Genomic DNA, 20432 nt, shown 5'->3' with positions numbered 1-20432 from the left:
CTAACGCAGGCTTGCAGTTGACTAAGGTGACATAATTCCTTCTGTTTTCAAGTCGGAGTTCAGAGGACATCGTCCTGACTTTGGCCGATACAGATAGAGACCCAAGTCTCTGTTAATTTTTTTGTTATTCGCTCAACAGTTTTTTTTTTCTTCGCATTTTTGAGAAAACCCGCGGCCGGGGAGCATAATTGCCGCTCCCCGCCGGAAGCACTGCTCGATGCCGACTAAATCTTTTCCTTTCTCCGGTCAAGAGTAAGTGTGTCTCGCCTCTTAACCAAACGCGGCCGGGGAGCATATTTGCCGCTCCCCGCCGGAAAACACCTCTCGGAGTCACTTACATTTTGTCCAGCAAGCCCAAAAATCAGCGAGTCAGTCAGAGAGTCAGCCAAAAGTAAAGTGTGTCCAACTCAAATTTCCTTCTTCTCCTTCACCAAACGGGCTCCCACTATGGCTTCACTTATCGCCCCCTTAATTATGGCAAAATCTTCGTTTTCAACTCCAGAATGCGGAAAAAAGGGTGATCGCGCATGCGCGCCCTTCTTCACTTAGCCAACAACCGGACCCTCAATCGCCAAAAACCTGAATGACTTACATTGAAAGACAAGTAGCAACTTTTGACCTTTCCGTCACGTACTTTCCTCTCTTAAGGTCAACTAACAATGAAAATTCTTTCTCGAACATTCTAAAGCGCGCGAAATCATGACTTGGCGAAAATTGCCTCCCTTTCCCTGCTTCTTTCACAATGAATAAAAGTTTGTACAAGATTTGCAAATAAAAGAAAATAAATAATATTCATTTATACTAAATAATATTTCCCGAAGCATCTATTTCTCCCCAAAATTAAAGCCTTAAATTAAATAATTCAGAATCTAAATAAAATTTAAATTTCCATAAATCATAAAATCATTCACATAGTTTTTACAACGCTATCAGATAATTTCTCTACATAACAAAATTTATAATTAAAGAACTCAACTGACACATGAGCATCTACAGTTCGAGATGAAGATAACTCTAGTAATTTCTCTTTCAACTCTACAAACCTCTTCAGAATCGAGCCGCCATCAAGTGTCAAGCTGCGGTAAGGATAAAGAAGTTTATAATTATTTATACATAAAAATATGTATTTTTATTTATGCTTCGAAGAAAAGTTTAATAAATAAGAGAAATAAACTAGGTTAACCTTATTTATGCTCAAGTTTTGCTTCGCTAGTGAAATTTTCTCTCCAACTTAGAAAATTTAATAATTTGTTTGTTTTTAGTTAAAATTAAAATAATGATTTAATTATTAATTAATGCTCCACCTACAAGATTTAAAAATTCAACTTAATTTTGGAATTGTAATATGTAATTGTTTTTTTTAAATTATTCTGTTTTTTGCATAATTATTCGATTCTGAAACCTATATTCGAAGATTAACTAAAAAATTATCAATTAAGTTTTAATTTGATAAATGACATATTTGAGTGCTTATTTACTAACAAATCAATAATGATTTTAAATAGATATATTTGAGACAAATATAATTCAATATATATTAGTTATATAATAAAATGAAAGAAGGGCAAACTACCAGTATTCAGCTATCATGTCTACTGCGGCCTCCACAGACCAAGTAAACTTTCTATTTGAGGCCGAATTGAAATCTTTACTTTCTTTCTCAAATCTCACCGCAAAATAATCAGAGACACCTCAGGAAACCTGTAAGTGAATCAATAGATATATTCTGAAAAGTAGCCTTCAATATTTTCAGGCAAATGTGTCATCCTTGGGAGGGGATTAAACTTCAGTTACAGAAATAGCTTTGAAATATGCAAGGACCTGATGAAATGAATTCTATTAACAAATGGAAATTACAAATTTTTTTTAAGAAAGCTCATTTTTTTAAAGTGTACATGGTAAAAATTAAATCAATAAATACTTGTTTGGCAGTCATTTCCTTAACTTTTTAATTTTTTTGGCAGTTTTGCTCATACTTTGTTTTAAAAGTTATGGTTATGAAAATGCTATCATTGTCATTATAATGTAATATGTTTACTAAAAAATGGAAACAGCGGCAGTTATATACTTAAATGATGAGTTAGAACATATTCATTGGGAAATAATATTATCTCTTCTGAAAAGCTTTAAAGACAATTTTTCTAACATTGCAACCCATTCGTAAAATAAAAGACTTTCCAGATGAATTTAATGTTTATTTTAAATATAACATGGTTTTAGATAGTTAATTATTACCCACATTTAGATTTTTGTTTTAGGACTCAATGTTTCTAAAATGATTCCATAGGTCCTTTGAGAAAGTTTAAGGAAACATTTCAGAAAAAATTTAATAAAAAAAGGAAAAACGTATGAAACCAATCACTAAAATTATGTATATATATATATATATATATATACATATATATGTGTGTGTGTGTGTGTGTGTGTAAGGATATATATATGTATATATACATATATATATATGCATATATATATAACTACCATGTAAATATTGTACCAAAATTTTAAAACTACTCATTGGTATAAATATTTCTAGCGTATCAACAAATGGTACAATATACATGTATTTGATTCCAGTTAAAGATAGAACAGGTTTGTATGGGGATGAATTCACAATAAACCCGTATACCATTTAATTGATTTCTTTACCCTTCCTCAAGCAAAGGCAGAAATGCAGCTAATCAAAGGCAATGTTTAAATAATAAACGCTTTTTGAAACGGCTCAAATTAAATTGCAGAACAAACTGTATTATGAAAAGATATCAGGTATAATTAGCTTCAATTCTAATACGAACTCTAATCGATGACTATCAAATATTGGGAGTAATAAACAACGTCTCTCATTCTTCAGTAACAAGAACGAAATTTACGCTTATGGCTATCAGATATGGAATTTGTCACTTTCCATTCCTATATTGAAAAAGAAAGCATTTAATGACGCCAGATGTCACGCTTGAAAGGAATAGTGAGAGTTTTTAAAAGTTACTGATAAAAGAATTTCTTTAACGCATGTTTAAATCAGCTCGAGTAATCAGGTTTACAGAACTCATTACAATTTTTTTATTTAAAAACTTTGTACTGCCTTTTTATCATCCCAAAAGGCTATTATTAAACAGCAAATACAATACAAATATCCACATACCGCTGCTATAGGATGACCCACTCGAAAGGAAAAAATGCGATAAAAATTTTTGTAACAAAAGGGAAAAAAATCAAACTTTTACATGACATACTTTTATGTTTGAGAAATGAAAGTACACTACAATAGGTACTGGAAGTGACCTCCCTCCACCTGTATACATAGTTCAACACGACACTGCATGTTCCCGTATGTTGCTGCTAGAGTACTGGGCGTCACTGCTTGGATTTCACGGTGGATGTTCTGATATAACCCGTCTATGGTGCGTAGTTTGTGTTTGTACACATTAACTTTAAGGTGACCCTACAGAAAAAAGCCAAGGGGGTCGCGTGTGGTTACCTCTGGGGCCATAATCATTTGGAAATCTCTCTGGTAGGAAAAAATGATTTCATCGTCCCGCCATACTCGCTATAGATGTGAAGCATGTTGCATCTTGCTGACCAGCTAAGTCTCAGTTCCTCATCATACAAGTGGTTTACAAATTCCTAAATTCATGAAGTCAATACCTGATAAACTTCACTGGTTACGGTAGTATCTAAAAATGGTCCGATGATGTCCGACGATTCGCTGCGATAATGCTCAAAACACGTCCACTTTCTGTGAATGAAGGTGGTCTTCGACGACTGCATGCTGGTTTTCACTACTCCATAAACGCGTGTTTTGTGAGTTTACGTATCCTAACAACTGGAACCACATTTCAGAATTATACCACCTATACTGCAATATTCCTAGCCTTTCAGCGATTTATCGATGAAAGACTGAAATGCTGAATCGCTGAAAGGCCATTTATTTCAGCGATAAATCGCTGTATCAGTTTATGAACAAGTGTAAATTGTAAGGATACAGGCCTGCCTTTTTAGCAGCTCTGTGACATATGCTGCACGATAATCCAGATTCCTGCGATAATCGGATTTACACTGGTGTGCAAAAATTAAGGACGAAGTCGAAAAATAAGCATATCAGCTGAACGAAGAAGCAGAGCGGACAGAAAGACCAATCAGGAGATTAAGTAAGGTGATGTACGGTAGCACATGCGCAGATATGCAGGTAGACGTAATGGGGGAGTGTCTGAGTAGTATAAAGCATGTTGTCGGTGTAAGATCAGTATTTCTGGCAAAGAGATTGCATGCCGTATAGCAGTTAAAATCACACCGAGTTGCTGCCTCAGCGAGAAATGGCGAATAATCAATCTGTTAGACGACATCGGGATGCTTTTACCCGAGGTCGAATCATTGGGAAGTTGGAGGAAGGCCGCAGTGTGACAAGTGTGGCTGCAGAGTTCGGAATTGCTCACAGCATCGTTTCACGACCTTGGAGACAATTTCAAACTACAGGAACAGCTATCCGGGGGATTAGTAGTAGTCGTCCACGAGGAACCACAGATGACCGGTATATTGCCTTACAGGCCAGAAGAAACAGGCGGCAGACAGCGGGAGAAATCGCTAGACACACGACACAGGCGACTGGACGACCGATATCGCGTTTTACCGTGGCCAGAAGACTGCACGGTGGTTGTCTGTTTGCACGACGCCCTGTACGGTGTGTACCTCTAACGCCTGCCCATCGGAGAAGGCGTTCTCTGTGGTGCCGGGAACACCGGAACTGGAGAGACAATGTTTGGGGACGAGTACTCTTTACAGATGAGAGCAGATTCAGTCTGAGTAGCGATTCTCATCGCATACTCATCTGGAGAGAGCGAGGAAGCCGCAATCATCCCTCGAACATCATTGAAAGGGACAGGTATGGAGGTGGCGGTGTTCTCGTTTGGGGAGGCATCATGCTTGGTAGTCGTACAGATCTTCACATCTTCGAAGCAGGTTCAGTCAACGGGACCCGTTATTGTAACGAGATTCTTCTTCCATATGTGCGTCTTTTTAGAGGCGCTATGGGTCCGCAGTTCCTTTTCATGGACGACAATGCACCATGTCATCGCACAGCAGCTGCCGAACAGCTCTTAGGGAGTGAGGATATTGAACGTATGGATTGGCCGGCACGATCTCCGGATCTCAATACCATCGAGCATGTATGGGAGTTTCTAGGCAGACGCTTGGCAGCTCGTACCTTACCACCAGTAACGATTCCGGAGCTTCGATTGGCGCTGTAAGGCGAATGGGCAGCAATGCCTCAACAACTCATTGACACCCTCATTCTCAGCATGGGCAGACGCTGTGAAACCTGCCTAGCAGTCAGGGGAGATCATATCCCCTATTAAAGACCGGATGTTTCTTGCTGGACACCCATCACAGGGATGTTTCGGCCTTCAGTCGCATTGCGCTCCATGCTACTTTTTCAATACAGCTTCTTTTTATTCCTCTGATTTCTCTTTTAGTAAGTGTTGCTTACATTACTCATGTCCTTACGTATTTGGGATCTTACGGTATTAAATGTGTTGATTTGGAAAGCTTTTGTACAAAGTTATATTGAAGAAACCGTCTCGTCCTTAATTTTTGCACAATAGTGTAGATCAACTACACTTTCTTCAAATAACAAAGAGCGCCCCTCTCGATGTGCTGATCTAACAATGTTTTTTTTTTTTTTTTTTTTTTTGTCTTCAGTTTCTTCATCAGGCCTTGAATATAGTGTTTAGATTGTTTATGTTGACCACCGGAACGACGTTCCAAAAACAGTCGCTGAGATGCCGTAAAGATCCATTTATCCAATACTCTTTCACAAGAAAACACGCGCTCTTCCACAAATATCGATACATCGTCAGAATTAAACATCACCGGAAGAAACAAGTAGCACGGAACATGGTAAGCCACGAACAGTAACGAACAATAAGCCATGAAACTTGAGACCAACACCCATTGGTGACCACACTAGTGGCACATTTCACAGATTTACAATCTTGCCACGTCGACGACTTACGTCAGATCATCCACCGTGAAATCCAGGTAGTGACGCCCAGTACTGTGGCAACAACATACGCGACCTTGCAGCGCCGCGTTGAACTGTGTATACAGCTGGGGAAAGGTCACTTCCAGAACCTCTTGTAATATACTTTCATTTTTCAAGCATAAAGGCATGTCATGTAAAAATTTGGTTTTTGTTCCATTTGTTATATTATTTTTATCACACTTTTCCTGAGGCCCCTTTCGAGAGGGACACCGTGTACTATGCACTGTAATATCAACAGAAAAATATAGGCTTGACAAATAACAAATGTTTCAGGAATTCTGTATAATAACAAGCATCATAAGTAAGTTTAGGGAACGATTTCAAATGTTGAAAATATTGAAAGAAATATGTTCAAAGTTATCTATATGCCACAACAAGAGGACAGGATCAGTATGCACTCAATGACACATCAGCACAACAAGTGTATTGGTTATAGAACTGTTAGCCGCTCAGTGCTCACCATATCCAGATGAACGATTAATCGATGCTTGCACGAAATCAAACTCCACTCAAAGCGGTCCTCAGTACCCATTTTCTTAATGCACTCAGAGTGGCTATGAATAGTATGGAGCAGTGAGACTATGGCCTATTCAGAAAGCGACTCTTGAGTCAAGGGGAAGTACTAATCTCCGTTTGGAAGGGTAACATCACAAGGTCACCTAGAACCTGCGTGAGTTGAATTGCTATAATATAACTGCTAAATTTATAGAGAAGTACTCCTGTATCAGTGTTTGATCAATGCATCTCTTTTCAGACATAAAGCGCTCTCTTTTCTAAGGAATATGACTTTAGATACTTGTTAATGGATTATATGAAAGCTACACAGACATGCTAATCATAGGTATAGATTGGTTGCCCAGTGTCTGATATCCAAGGATATAAGTCTAGAACGCTTAGCCTCTTCACCGGATTTAGATCCTCCTAAAATATTTGAGGCGTCCCATCAAAATCTCCATTACGAACCACCGAATAACTTAAAAATTTGCTCATCCTAGGAAATCTGTGGGACAGGCTTATCAGCAGCACGTGTAGCTAGCTGTTCATGGCAACCATACATCGTATTAAATCTTTTCACAACCGCCAGTTAGGCATACGAGACACACTGGTTTCGCGATGGATATTCGTTGTCCGTTTTTGTTTTGTTTAGGTCAAGTGAACCCACACTTTTGTTATCTCTTTATTACGCCTTTGTATATTGTTGTTATCTTCGTGGCATATGTTTCTTACAGGTAGTAAAATCATTCCAGGTAGCATATTATTTAATTTGCTGATACGAATGTGCTATTGAATGTTTAAGAAAAAAGACATTTTGCATCTACAAATTTCGTCTTTCAAATGAAATTACCTGATGTTTCATATTATTTATTACAACTGTGGGGACTTATTTAAGTTTTTTTTAAGAGTTAATTTTATATTAAAGCAACTTTCCTATTACTTTCTTTCAACCCACGCTTTCTCGATAGAATGTAAAAGAATTAGCGTGCGTGTATTTAAATGAGGTAGAAAGAAGTTAGTATTTAAGGGTATGCTTCGAAAGGTAAATTTTGAGAGGGAGAGAGAAAGACAGAGAGCCTGTTTTGCTTACCTGAAGGCGACGCTGATATCTTTGATTTACTACCGATCTGTGGCGTTGAGTATTTATATCCATTAACTTGTGTACACCGACTTTTAAGAGTCAGAGCCTGCCCGGGCTCTAAGTGACTTGTGAAAAGCCCTTTAGGCTAACTTAATTATATTCTAAGTTACTTGTTACTTTTTGAGTTAACTCAAAAGTGTTCGCTTTTGTAAGCACGTGTCGGTGTAATCTGTGAATATGTTGAGTTACTAAACTTTCAATCCTTTCTCTGGACTTTGTCGTACTTAAGGATAATTTCGTACATAGTCTATTATCAAGTTAGATTATGCTAAGAATACTAGACGTTACACAGCTATAAAATATGCAATGAATTAATATAACCTAGCTTTTATATTTACGTATAAGCATTTTGTTGTATGTTTTGTTTATTTAACTAACTGTTAACAATTTTGATAAATTAAAAAAAAAATTTTTCCCCTATTTCTAGAAAACATCAATTCTCTGCAGGAGAAAGATTAGCTTAAAACAAATGGAAGAGCAAAAGCTCTCGGAAATGTTCAATGCTGAATTAGCGTTTATGCTAGCGTGATTTTGCAGCAGGAAATTTGTTAATGTTACTAACTATTGTTTAAGGAATTTTTAATGAACTACTTGACTGTGAGTTATCAGATAACGATAAAGTAGTCTACCTTGCTTTTCAAACTAGAATAGTGATGGAAAATCGAGATAACTCCAAAGAATTGAATGTTTTTGCAGAGCCAATGCATTAAATCTTGCCTTCATTTTGTAACTTCTGGTTGGTTAGACTTTATTTGCATTTTACAGTTTTGCTGTCTTTGCTTGGAAGTTAAATTTAGTTTGAAATTTGTTGAAACCAAAAGCTCATCATAAACAACTAATCCGGTTGAATGACAATGGTAAACAAAAATGAAAATTAGGTTTATTAATGTTTCTGTGAAGTCACCTAACATTTTACTTTATTCATATAATAGTATCGAAATGCAAAATACCTGGCTGTAGTTTGATTTATGAACCTTTGTAAACTATGACAAGAGAACATTTGAAATTTTATCTACACCTAAGACTCAAATATCAAATTTGAAGTTTAAATTCTTCAAACTGAAACAAGGAAAAATTGTTTGAATAAAAATATAAATTTCGATTACCCTACTTCTACTACTTCTAAAACAAGCTAGAATTAATCAATGACAAATTGTTTAGGTTACACAAAAAGCCTATGGAGGTCTAGGAAATGTTGAGATGAAATAATATATAACAGTTTAATGTCTTAGTTAAAAATTTATAACTTGCAATATAGAAAATCAGATGTAAAGAAACCCATTGCATTGGAAAACTTTTCTAGAGATTCCGAACTTCTGTATAGTGCGAATAATAAAAATTTTTTCAAATATTTCTTAAACGTATTGGAAGCAATAAATATTAGTAAAACATGAAGAAGTTTAACAATTGGCAAATAAGTGATAATTAGCAAAAATAACCAAACATTTTGTCGCTGACTTCGGTTTCATCAGCTTTTCATCCAACGAAACTGTAGTCAGCGATAAAACTACTAGTTAAACTTTTCATATTTTACTATTAAACTGCAAACAGTTATTTTTCTTAACTAATAAGCATTATTGAGATCTTTAGTTAGAGAAAGCTAGTGAAGATTATTTTTTCTTGAAAATTCCTTTTTCACAGAAAAGCTTTCAAAAAGATCTAGCTCTTATTTCCGTTACTCATAACCAATACTGTAACACCTCTAAGGAGCTTTCAGGCTCACCTGGGAATAAAGCACGAAACAAAGCATTATCATACAAAAAATCTTAATCACTTCAGTCACTGATGCTTCAGATGAAAGTTCCATGTTTCTATCATGATGTTACGAAGGAATTTTATTTCGTAATATTTACCGCAGTAATATTTTCAGATAACACACTAAGAAAACAATGATAACTTTCGAAAATTAACCCATGCCTATCCATTTCTCGACTGTAACACATTAATGTTGCCCAAGAGGACGACAAAATTTAATCTTTTCACATTTCTACCGAGAGCTCTGTATCGACAGATTAAACTGCCTGTAGCCGTTAATAATAATAAGAAGATAAAATAAAAGAAATAACTATTCAAAAAATTTTAAAAAACAGGAATAACAATAAAGAGATAAGGGTAAGAAAGGAATATAAAATAGGGACAACTGTGCTTGCACAATGTTATCGTAATTGGATTTCACAGGAATTTGCAAAGAATGTGGATATCCCAGTCAAAGCGTAGATAGAAAATAAAATTTATTTATGATTGTTTTTTTTTTGTTAGGGTTTAACTTAGCAGTTCACATCGTGCTGCACCCTGGCTATTGTTAAATCTGCTACAGCATTACCGATCTCTTGTAGTTTTTTGATGATATCTTTAAAAAAATGATACAAATTGTCCTTTTAAGGACATTCAATGGTTGGGAATTCTTCAATGGAATGCCGGTGGAATTTTTCAGGAAATACGAACGACTCCGGACTATCTTAGGGTCACATGACATTGATATTTTTATGTTTATGATGCTTTTTTAAACGAAACTAACTTTGATTATAATGATTTAACTAAATATAACTTTCCTGGTTTTTACTTGAAACTATTACCTAAAACTAGGTGTAATGCTAATGGTATTTTAGTTGGTATTAAGAACATTTTAACTTCTACGTTTGAAATCATTAGTGACTTTTCGTCCGATAGTGGAGTTAAGATTGTCAAATTTGGATCAAACTTGGATTTATCAAAATAAGTTAGAAATTTTTAACTGTTATAGCCCACCAGCCGATTCTCGGTTAAATTTTGATAACATTCAATTTTTTAATAAAATAATTTTATGTGGACATTTAAATGCTCATAGTTTACGCTGCAATTATAGAGACACAAACAGTGCAGGAAGAGCTATGGAGAACTTCTTATACTCTAGAACTGATCTACAAAAATTCTAGCACTCCTACTTACCTCCACCATAATGGAAGTAGTACTAACCCTGATTTAACTTTGGCTTCAATCGATGCAGCAGATGAGGCGAACAGAGAAATAATTTATGATCTTGGCTCTGGCCGTCGCATTATTGTTACTTCATGTTAAGGGGAAAACCTATAAACAATATTATTTTAAGAATAGGTTGAATGTTAGGAAGGCCAACTGGAAGGCTTGTAGAGACATTAGGTATTTTTTGGAAGCAGAAAACTGAAGAAATGCGCAATCCTCTCGCCGGGACTCGAACCACGGACCTCTCGAATTCGCGTCGAGCATGCTGACCACTGCACCACAAAGGCATGCTAAGAAGGTGGGGAGAAATACCTTATAGGCTTACCGGGGTATATTGGAGGTTCTTTTAAGCAGACTAACTAGTTATAGAAAAAAAAACGTAGATTCCTCCTTGCCGTATTTTTGCAAGACCATTTCAACAGTGTTAAGCGTTGGATACCTAGAGGTAAACAATACAACTTAAAACCCTTTTGGAATGATCAGCTTACTCTTAAGGCCATTCAGGCCCTTACGAAGGCTGAAAATTCTAACAACCCGGAAGATGTCAGAAATTGAAGGAAGAGTATTGGAGTTCTCCGTTTAGAAATCAATTTAGCAAAGCACAAGAGTTAATTGTTTTAATAATAGAGTACCGTAAAGACGGTGCTAAAGTTTTTAAATTTGTAAATAAATTGAAAATCAAGGTTTGTTTTATTATTTTTTCACAAATATTTAAATGCACAATATATTACGAGTTCTTCAGAAACAAACCACAATATTCTTAAATCGCGTAGAAAAGTAAGGAATACAACGCAACAAGAAAACAAATTACCTGTTGTTAGAGACAGTAAATTGACATAAATTATAAGATACGATTATCTTTTTAGAGGAACTTATATTTATTTCCTATTAAATACAACATCCATTTCTATTACTCCTTTTAAAAACATCCTTTATGACACATTGTGTTATGTCTACGTCTATAAGAATATTTGAGAAAATAAAAACGGATTACTTTGCTAAAACCGATGAGCGGCTATTGACCTTGAACAAAGCTCAGACCGCATAAATTTATTTGAATTTAATAGTTAAAAATACTTTGTTTCTTTGCGTACCACCTACATTTCCCTTGCGTATCACTGGTTGAGAATCGCTGTTCCAGTCTTAGTTTCTGGATAGTGACAGTCTTTTGTCTCCTAAACAAGCTGGATTCAGACAATATCATTCCACTGTCTAACATGTATCTTATGTTAGTCAAGCCATTAAGGATTCTTTAGACAATCGCTTGTCTGTCCTGGCAACATTTATAGACTTTGAATCAGCTTATGATAAAGTATGGAGACTACGTACTATTCAGGAATTAAAGAATTTCTGAATAAATGGCAGGATGTTTTTATGGATTAGGAACTTTTTATCACAACGTTTTTATGCTGTTAGATATGGCTGTGACATTTATAGATTTAGACAGACTGAAACTGGCCTCCCGAAGGTAACAGTCATCAGCCTAATTCTTTTTAATGTTTTTATTAACGATTTACTGAACACTTTGGCACCGTGGTTGGATTCTGGCCTTTTTGGTGATGATTTGGTTATCTGGAGCAGTGCTTCTAAAAAAAGTAATATAGTTTAAATGTGACTCTTAATAGTGCTCTGAAAGAGCTGGAGTATTGGTGTCTAAAAATTGGTATGACAGTAACTCCGGATAAGAGCACCTGCCAGTTCTTCACTCTGAACACACAGCCTTTTGCCCCGAAGTTGACATATAAGGATGTAAATTGTCAACATAATGATTCGACTAAATATTTGGGTTGCATCCTCAATCCACGCTTAAATTGAAGGAAGCATGCGGAACATTTGAAAAATAAAGGCAGTCTGTCTTAAAACGTCTGGCTAGCTCAAGGTGGGGTTGTGACAGCGAGACACTGATGACTACTTACAAATTACGCCGTTCAACCAATTATTGGTTATTATACTGAGATTCTCATCGCGGTTCCGGAGAATGTAGACTAGATCCTCGAAGTCTTCCAAAACCAAGCGTTACGCATGATTACTGGGGCAGTGAGATCTACTCCTGTTTTGGCAAATGTAGCTTTTAACCGGTCTGGAGCCTATTCATGATTGTATTAAGAGAAACACGATCCTATTACTAGAAACTGGTGCGTTTGCACGGCAACCCTTTTTGGAGGAATTATAATAATGAAATTTCTAGAAATCTTAAAACAAACTGGCTTCATCCACGCTACTCAGAGAGAATATGATGCTTTGGAATTGAGCCGAGATTATCTAATTTTACCTCCTCCCCACTGTCCATTGGAATTTTTCAGTTTGAATATAAATCTTGATCTTATTCAAAGAGTTGTTAAAAACGAAATGAGCGACACAAGTAAGATATATTGCAAAAGCAATTGTTGGGGTTCGCTATCCTCAAAATGAGTTGTTGCGTTTCTACTCGGATGGCTCTATGTTAGAGAGGGCGCGCGATGCTGGAGCAGGTAGGTGTCCATAGCGAGCGTTTTAGTTTCGACTTACCAATGGGTCTTTATACTACTGCCTTTGATGGGGAAATCGAAGCTAATGGTGTGGCTATTTAACAACTGTAGCCCCTCTTTTGTAAAGGCAGTCATATTATCAGATTCCAGACGTGCACTTCAATCCCATCTGAATAATCAAAATAGTTCCCAAAGAATTTTAAACTGTAGGCCTTTGCTTAAGGAACTGACACACAGAATTTCTTTCCAATAGATTCTAACTCATTATGGAATTATGGGAAACGAAAAAAGTCATACCTTGCCTAAGAATGGAGCTTTGATAATGCAACGTATTAATCGACAGGTTTCCTTTCATATGACTAAATTGTTTGTTAACTTGACTGTTAAGAAAATTCTTAAACAGGATATGATGCAACGTGCTATGGATAAGAGATAGAGGATTCTGGGAGAGAAGACAACATTCATTCCCAGTTGTCCAAGAAAGACAGTGGTAGCTCTATTTAGATGTCTGACCGGACATGATTGTTTGCGAGACCACCTCACCAGAAATGGAGTGGTGGATTCCCCAAAGTGTATTTTGTGTGAATCCATTCAGCCTAGGATTTTTAAACATTTAAATAATTCTATTGCACTTTCTCGGTATGAGGACATTTTAAAAAAGTATTGGAGAGACTGTGAACCAATGGCTTCAGCGCTGATGTTTGGCATTTGTAAAAATAAATATTTTTTTTTCTATCGGTATGAGTCATTAGGAATGTTTCTCGAATAATTCAAAAAAAAAAAAAAAAGGGCAAAAAAATATTTATTTAAATGCGTTAAGAACCTAGAACCAACCTATCACAGGGCTTTGAACGTTTTAAAGAAGATTTCTTAAGGGTAATACACAATTTATATATTATATTTAACAGGAGAACTCAATAAATAAATCATTTTAAATTTCTGGCTCTAAAGCTCTGCTTTAGAATATTGAAACTTAAAATGTATTCTATTAAAAAGTTATAAGGTATTTTCTCCCTCATTTCTGCATGCCTTCGTGGTGTATCTGTAGCACACTCGGCGCGTATTCGAAAGGTCCAGTTTCGAGTCCCGGCAAGGGCATTGCATATTTTTCACATTTCCTGCCTAAAATAACCTAATGTCTTTATAATGTAGGTCTCGAATACGAATGGGATCATAGAGCGAAATGATGGAGTCGCAAAAACGTAATTCAGGTACATTAATTTAAAGGAATTAGTATATTAACGAGCCTTATAAAGAAATTACATTAAATGACATTAATGAAATTAATCATTTTCCATATAAAGTCCAAAAGAAATTTGTTGAGGTAGCAAGTGATCCAAACTTTTAAAACTTGAGTTTCCACAAAAATCCTAGGCTGAATTGATATCGGAGCTAGAACTGAATTTCTAGCAATTTCTGAATTAGCATTAAATGTTCTGCCATCTAGCAGCACATACATATGTGAAATAACTTATTCAGCTGTAACTCTTATTAGGTAAAAATATTGTTCAATGCTAAAAAATGTTGAAGGTGTTTTACGTCTAACAGTGTCAAATATTGGGCCAAAATTTAATCTGTTACGCAGCAAAATTAAAGCACAACCGTCTCATTAAAACGAGATCATCTTTCTTTAACTTTTAAATGCTTCAAACAAATTCTAATACTACTAATATTCGAGTTCACTTTTTACCGAAGAAATAAATTATTTATTAAAAGTATTTAATTTTATATCTTTATTCTACATTTATCTGGGTCGCGAAAAATCTCAACGATAAAAAGGGTCGTGAATTAAAAAAAAAAAAAAAAAAAGGTTAAGAAGCGCTGCTATAAAAGGATTTTCTTATTTAGTTTAAACACTGTGGATTGTTATAATTAGAAGAAAAATGAAAGATTTGTCTCTTGAATGAATAGAAGAATTTTGCAGAGGGAATTTAAGACAGCTGCGAAATACATCTTACAGCTATTTTTTTCGAATGAAATCTGTTTTGCAGAGGGCATTTTAGAGAGCTGCGAAATACAGCTATTTTTTAATGAAACCTATTATGCTATTGATACTAACTACTCTGATGTTTTCTGATCTGCCATTAGTCGATGGCAAAAACTCAATATAGGCCCAGATGTTACGAGATTTTTGAGTCAATTTTAAGTCAATTCTCAGTTTACACATTCTGAAGTGTAAATTTTCTGTGGTTAGGCGCCAAACAGTCGCTGAGTGGCGGAAGCTGCAAAAAACGACAGTTCATTGCAGTTTCTAAATATTTCCTTATACTACAAAGTAAAGCATATTTCCCTATAGACAAATATCTCTAGTTTGTTTTGCCCTATTTAAAATTACATACTCCATTTATATTTGTATGTTTAGAGACATCATGCACTTAGAAAACATTCAGATCTATATTACATGAAGTATTTCTTTTTATCATAATTTCAGAAAGACGGAACAGCAATTCTCAAGTTTGTTTAAATTTAACCTCGTAATTCGATGTTAAGAAAGGTCATTTAAAATAAACAAAGTCTGCTGTTATTTAAAATGCAAGATTAAACTTTGATATCAACGTTTATCAGCTATTGAAATCAACCATCTATCAAGAAACATCTGCGTGTTTTTGTAACCTCTCTGCCGAACCATTCTGATTTGCATGTTGGCGAAAACCCTAACAGAATTTCTTTAGCAGTAAGAAATGCCCATCTCCTTGATTTTTCTAACATGTTATGCAAATATCAATACTCTTGATACTTCAAGCTAGTAATGGTAAATTTTCTTCAGTACTGAGGATAATTTTAGATAAATATATATATATATTATCTATGTAAGAGAGGTAATTTAATTGTTAACTGAAAAAGGTGGGCCTTTTCATTTAAAAACGTGTAGAAACATTTTTGACTTTCACTAAAAGACAAATGTTCAAAAACACTTCTTGTTTGCATTATGCACCGTGATAGCTAATCTGATTCATATAGCTTATCGAGCACTTAGGTAAGCTATAAGGAATTTTTGCCTTTCCGACTGCGTGTTCTCGTGGCATAACGGTTAGTACGTCAGGTTGATAATCGGAAAATCCGCATTTCGAATCCCGTGAAGAGCACATCCGACTTTTCCTGTTTCTGGCTTCGGAAAGAAACTTAATACATCTACAGTGCCTTCTGGCATAAACTGGAAAATCCATGGTTTAATTTCCGGTTGGCTAATTGAGGGCTAATTGATTTTCTCCCGTTTCTCGTTCTAAAAATTCTAAGAAAGTTCTAAATTTGCGCTGATGTAAATATCAACGACGATAATCCGGGCCCACTTAAATTTGGCCAACTGGATCTCATTTCTTTCTCGCCAATTGCTCCTTAAGAAGGAAATAATATAAAAAATTTTCGTCTTCCCTACCAAATGCTCTTGTGGTGTAATTGATAACACGTCCGGCTAACATCGTAAGATTCGAAGCCTGGAGAGGGCATAGCTGATTTCTCAAGCTAACCAACCGCCTCGTAAAAAAAAACTAATAGCTCTACAAAAATGCCGTTAATTTGAATAATATTTCATTATGCTAATATTATTATGTTATTTTAATGCTATTGTTTAGTGAAGCATTTGTGGAATATCTAAATTAAAATGTATAGTATTTTTATGAAACTAAGTGATAAATAATCTTACGAACAAATGTTTTCATTAAAGTCAAACCACCTCAGCGTATTTATTTGCATTACCCCTCCTTTTCCTATTCATTTGTGAAAAAACACGCGATGTATACTATTTATGAAGAGACGGCTTAAACGATAAACATAGCATATTAAAAAACACACCTAAAAGCACACTAATATTATTGCATTATTGTGTCACAAAGGGCTTGCTAGTTTCAAAAATATTCCTTTTGCGTACACAAGGTACTTTCCTATTTTTGCATGCAATTTATTATTGCTATAAATCATCACTTTCTAAATAGCATGCTGAAGGCAAATTAGGAGGAAAAGTACGCGAGGGAGATAAATATATAGAATACAAATAGATGACGTAGAACATGTTGTAGCTAGTTCATAAAGACGTACTTGCAGTCATACCCGATTCAGCACTTTATTTTTAAATTCTTGCAGACAATTATTAAAACAGACATTGCAAGCAATTGTTAAAACAGACATTGCAAGCAATTGTTAAAACAGACATTGCAGACAATTATTAAAACAGACATACTTATCTAAAGTGGGGCAAAGCATGCGGCCTCTCTTTTAAATTTATATTTGTGCTTTTTCACATTATATTATTTATTACAATCTAGTATTTCATGTGAGAAAGATAAACGGCAATATATTAGCTGGACAGAGAAGTGAAGAAAAAATTGCGTTGATTCCAAGGTGAAGGTTTATGTTAAGAATAATACAATTGCGGTTTTACTTTATTCCTGTTGGTTAATTTCAGAATTTGGTTCCCAGTTTTATTATTATAATTGGATGAACGATTTTTTTGAGTTATGTAAGCATATGCGTCATACGCGTTATGTAAGAATTATATGACAGGAATTAAATTTTAAACGTAGTTCAAACAGATTTATTATTAGCATGTTATTATTTTAGGGGGAAAAGGGAGAAATAAAAATAAATAGAAGACCTTGTGAGTCTATTACAATTTAAAGCTAGTTTATAATAGTTGACCATATGTACGGCATACGCTTGCATTGCGCTTGCTCAGTCTTGAGATCTGAACTGACTGCTATATATAATGCGCTTTTATTCGGTTCAAAACTATGTCAAAGAAAGTTCAATAACTTATACAGATTCGTATAATGCGTTGAAAGCTTTAGAAAGTTTTCCACCACTCACAAATTTGCAGTTGCTGAAGTTCTGAAGCTAAATATAAACTTACAGATGCGTGGATACCAAACTGCTTCGTTAACGGTCACGTTGGGATCAAAGGATATGTGCTCGCAGATATCACAGCTAAATCTGCTGTTGAAATGTGCAGCCAGCATGTTTCATTTACGGACATCCACAAGGTCACGAAGGAAAACGTCTTAAATAAATGGCAGTTAGTATGGGATTCTCAGGTCAATAAAAATGTGAAACCTCTAGGAAAATACTGGGAATCAGTTAGAAATCGAAAAGAGGAAGTAATATTAACTCGTCTTCGTACTGCCCTCGAGACACACCTTTTGAAGGACCTGTTTGTTCCCACTGCGATAATGTTCTGACAGTGAGTCATTTTTTAATTGAATGCGCGTATTTTAGCTGGCTTAGACTGAAGTATTTTAATAATTCTGACTTGCCTCTTGATCGTATAATCGAGAAAGAAGCCAATGCTAATTTATTTCAGTACCTGAAGGAGAGTGTTTTTTTTTTTATTTAATTTGATTTTGTTTTGACGTTCTGTCATTGTATTTTAGTGCTATGTATTTTAATGTATCTCATATTTTATGATTTTACACCTGCTTCATATCTGACATCATTATCTAAATTATAAGTAACTTCATCTCAACTTTCATCATTTTTTAGTTCTCTTTATTTTGTTAAGTCCGCTGTTGTTTGAAATTTGAAAAGTGTATGTAATTAATTTAAGTATAACTTGTGTATTAACATCTGTCTGGCGCTATTAATCTGTCCAGGCTGTGTGCCTTAAAATAAAACTGACCATCGCCACCTAATTTTAAATATCTATGTGTGTTACCCTTTTAGTTGAGTGTTCATTTTTAAGCTAATTTCACACAACGCAGTTACAAACTTACAAAAATGCATAATAAAAATAGCATGACACAACATGAAACACAAAAATAAAACTTTCAGTAAAAATATAACTTTCTTGCTTGTTTATTCGCTAGGAATGCATAGTTTTAAGGTTGGTTGCCTCACAGGTTTAAGGTCATGTTTTTGTATGCAAGAGTAAATTTTCTTGGGATCTACTAATGAATTCAAATCATTACGAGCATTCAAGCAAAACCAAGAACACTGAAGCCCAGCACCGGCTGAATAGGAAGCGAAAGTGACAACCACTCAGCTGGGAAATAGACATGTCTTTTTGCTGCCAGAAAACCACCCTTAATATAGAACTAAAATTTAAAAAATAAGCATATATTCTTATAATTAAAAAATGTAAGGAATAAAGTTTCTAATATATATATAATAGTTCGGCAAACTTAAATATGTTACCACTGTTGTGTTAAATATGTTATCAGCTTGTCATGACAGTACTTCATTTCGACCAGTTTTAGAACATTGCATTGTGCAACTAAGGAACAAAACTGAACTACATTTTAACTATCGATTAATTATTGCCATTAAACTCATATTTAATGTTAAATTTTTAAAATTAGGTAAAAATCAACTTAGTTTGGAGTAGACTTTTAATAAAACACTATCGATTTCAAGAGTAGTAATCTTCTTGAAGAAGTAGAACTTGTGTCTGAATGCCCTAGATATTGATAGAATTTCATTAAAAACCTACGCAAAACTAAGGTTGCTTTTTTGTATTCTAAATTATGTATTAGCGTGTTTACCTTCCATTTGAATAATTAATGTTATTTTTATAATGAGTAATGATTATTAATGCAAAAATATAATATTTAATTTTGCAAAACTTTTTATTTGAAGCTTTTGAAGTTGTTATCTTAATTCTATATGAATTACGTAAATATAAAATTACAATTCATTAAATATAAAATTACGTAAAATACATATATCAGATGAGGTGCTAGAAACTTTTAGTGCAACGGGTTTTAAAACTTTAAAAATTTTAAGTTTAATTATTAAAAATTTAATTAAAGAATTTTAAGTTTAACAAAATGAAAAAAGGTTTCACAACATAAGAGTTTAACTCTAGAAGTAAATCTGTCTGATACAGATTAATATCGCGGTATTTTAACCCGTATAACTGAAAGCGTAAATAATTTTGTGTTATCATTTACATAGCTTTTCGTAACGAAATATTTAAGTATGGTAACTAGATAATAAATGAAAAATATATCTTTATTAGAATCAATTTTTACAAGCATAAAAATTATGTAATTTGAGAAAAAAGAAAAACGGTTGATTAAAAAAGTTTTAAAACTAGGGATAAAATAAATCAACTACTCTATTCTATAAAATAATAATGTAAAAATTGTAGGTTTTTAATTTAGGACATAAACCCCTTTACTACTCTCTTATTATCTTACGCATAAGAGATCGATTTTCAAGAAGCAACAGTGGGGTTTTAATAGCAGACTACTCTTATGTTCCCAAACTTAAAAATAACTTACTAAATTACGTGATTTTACATCCCAAAGTCAGAAGAATTCTCTATCACTTTTTTTAAAATAACACTTGTAATTTATATAGTGGCTTACTGATAGAATGTTATCGCCTGAAGCAAATTACA

General features: G+C 34.5%; 1 protein-coding gene across 3 annotated transcripts in view; it reads right to left on the bottom strand.

Annotated features, from left to right (window-relative positions):
• Pka-C1 (Protein kinase, cAMP-dependent, catalytic subunit 1) overlaps positions 1-20432 on the bottom strand; it is a 581879-nt gene that overhangs the window by 535187 nt on the left and 26260 nt on the right. Inside the window, exon 1 of one of the 3 annotated variants that reach the window (XM_085808131.1) lies at positions 981-1057. The exons of the other annotated variants lie outside the window; for them this stretch is intronic. The gene's annotated coding sequence lies outside the window, so the exon portion shown is untranslated. Of the gene's footprint in view, positions 1-980; positions 1058-20432 lie in introns of those variants that run through there. 3 annotated transcript variants of the gene reach the window in all.

This window comes from Stegodyphus dumicola, chromosome X1 (genome assembly GCF_044657685.1).
Source record: "Stegodyphus dumicola isolate Sdum_Otavi_A_Nest chromosome X1, ASM4465768v1".
NCBI lineage: Eukaryota > Metazoa > Arthropoda > Arachnida > Araneae > Eresidae > Stegodyphus > Stegodyphus dumicola.
This window is presented reverse-complemented; position numbering and strand designations above follow the sequence as displayed.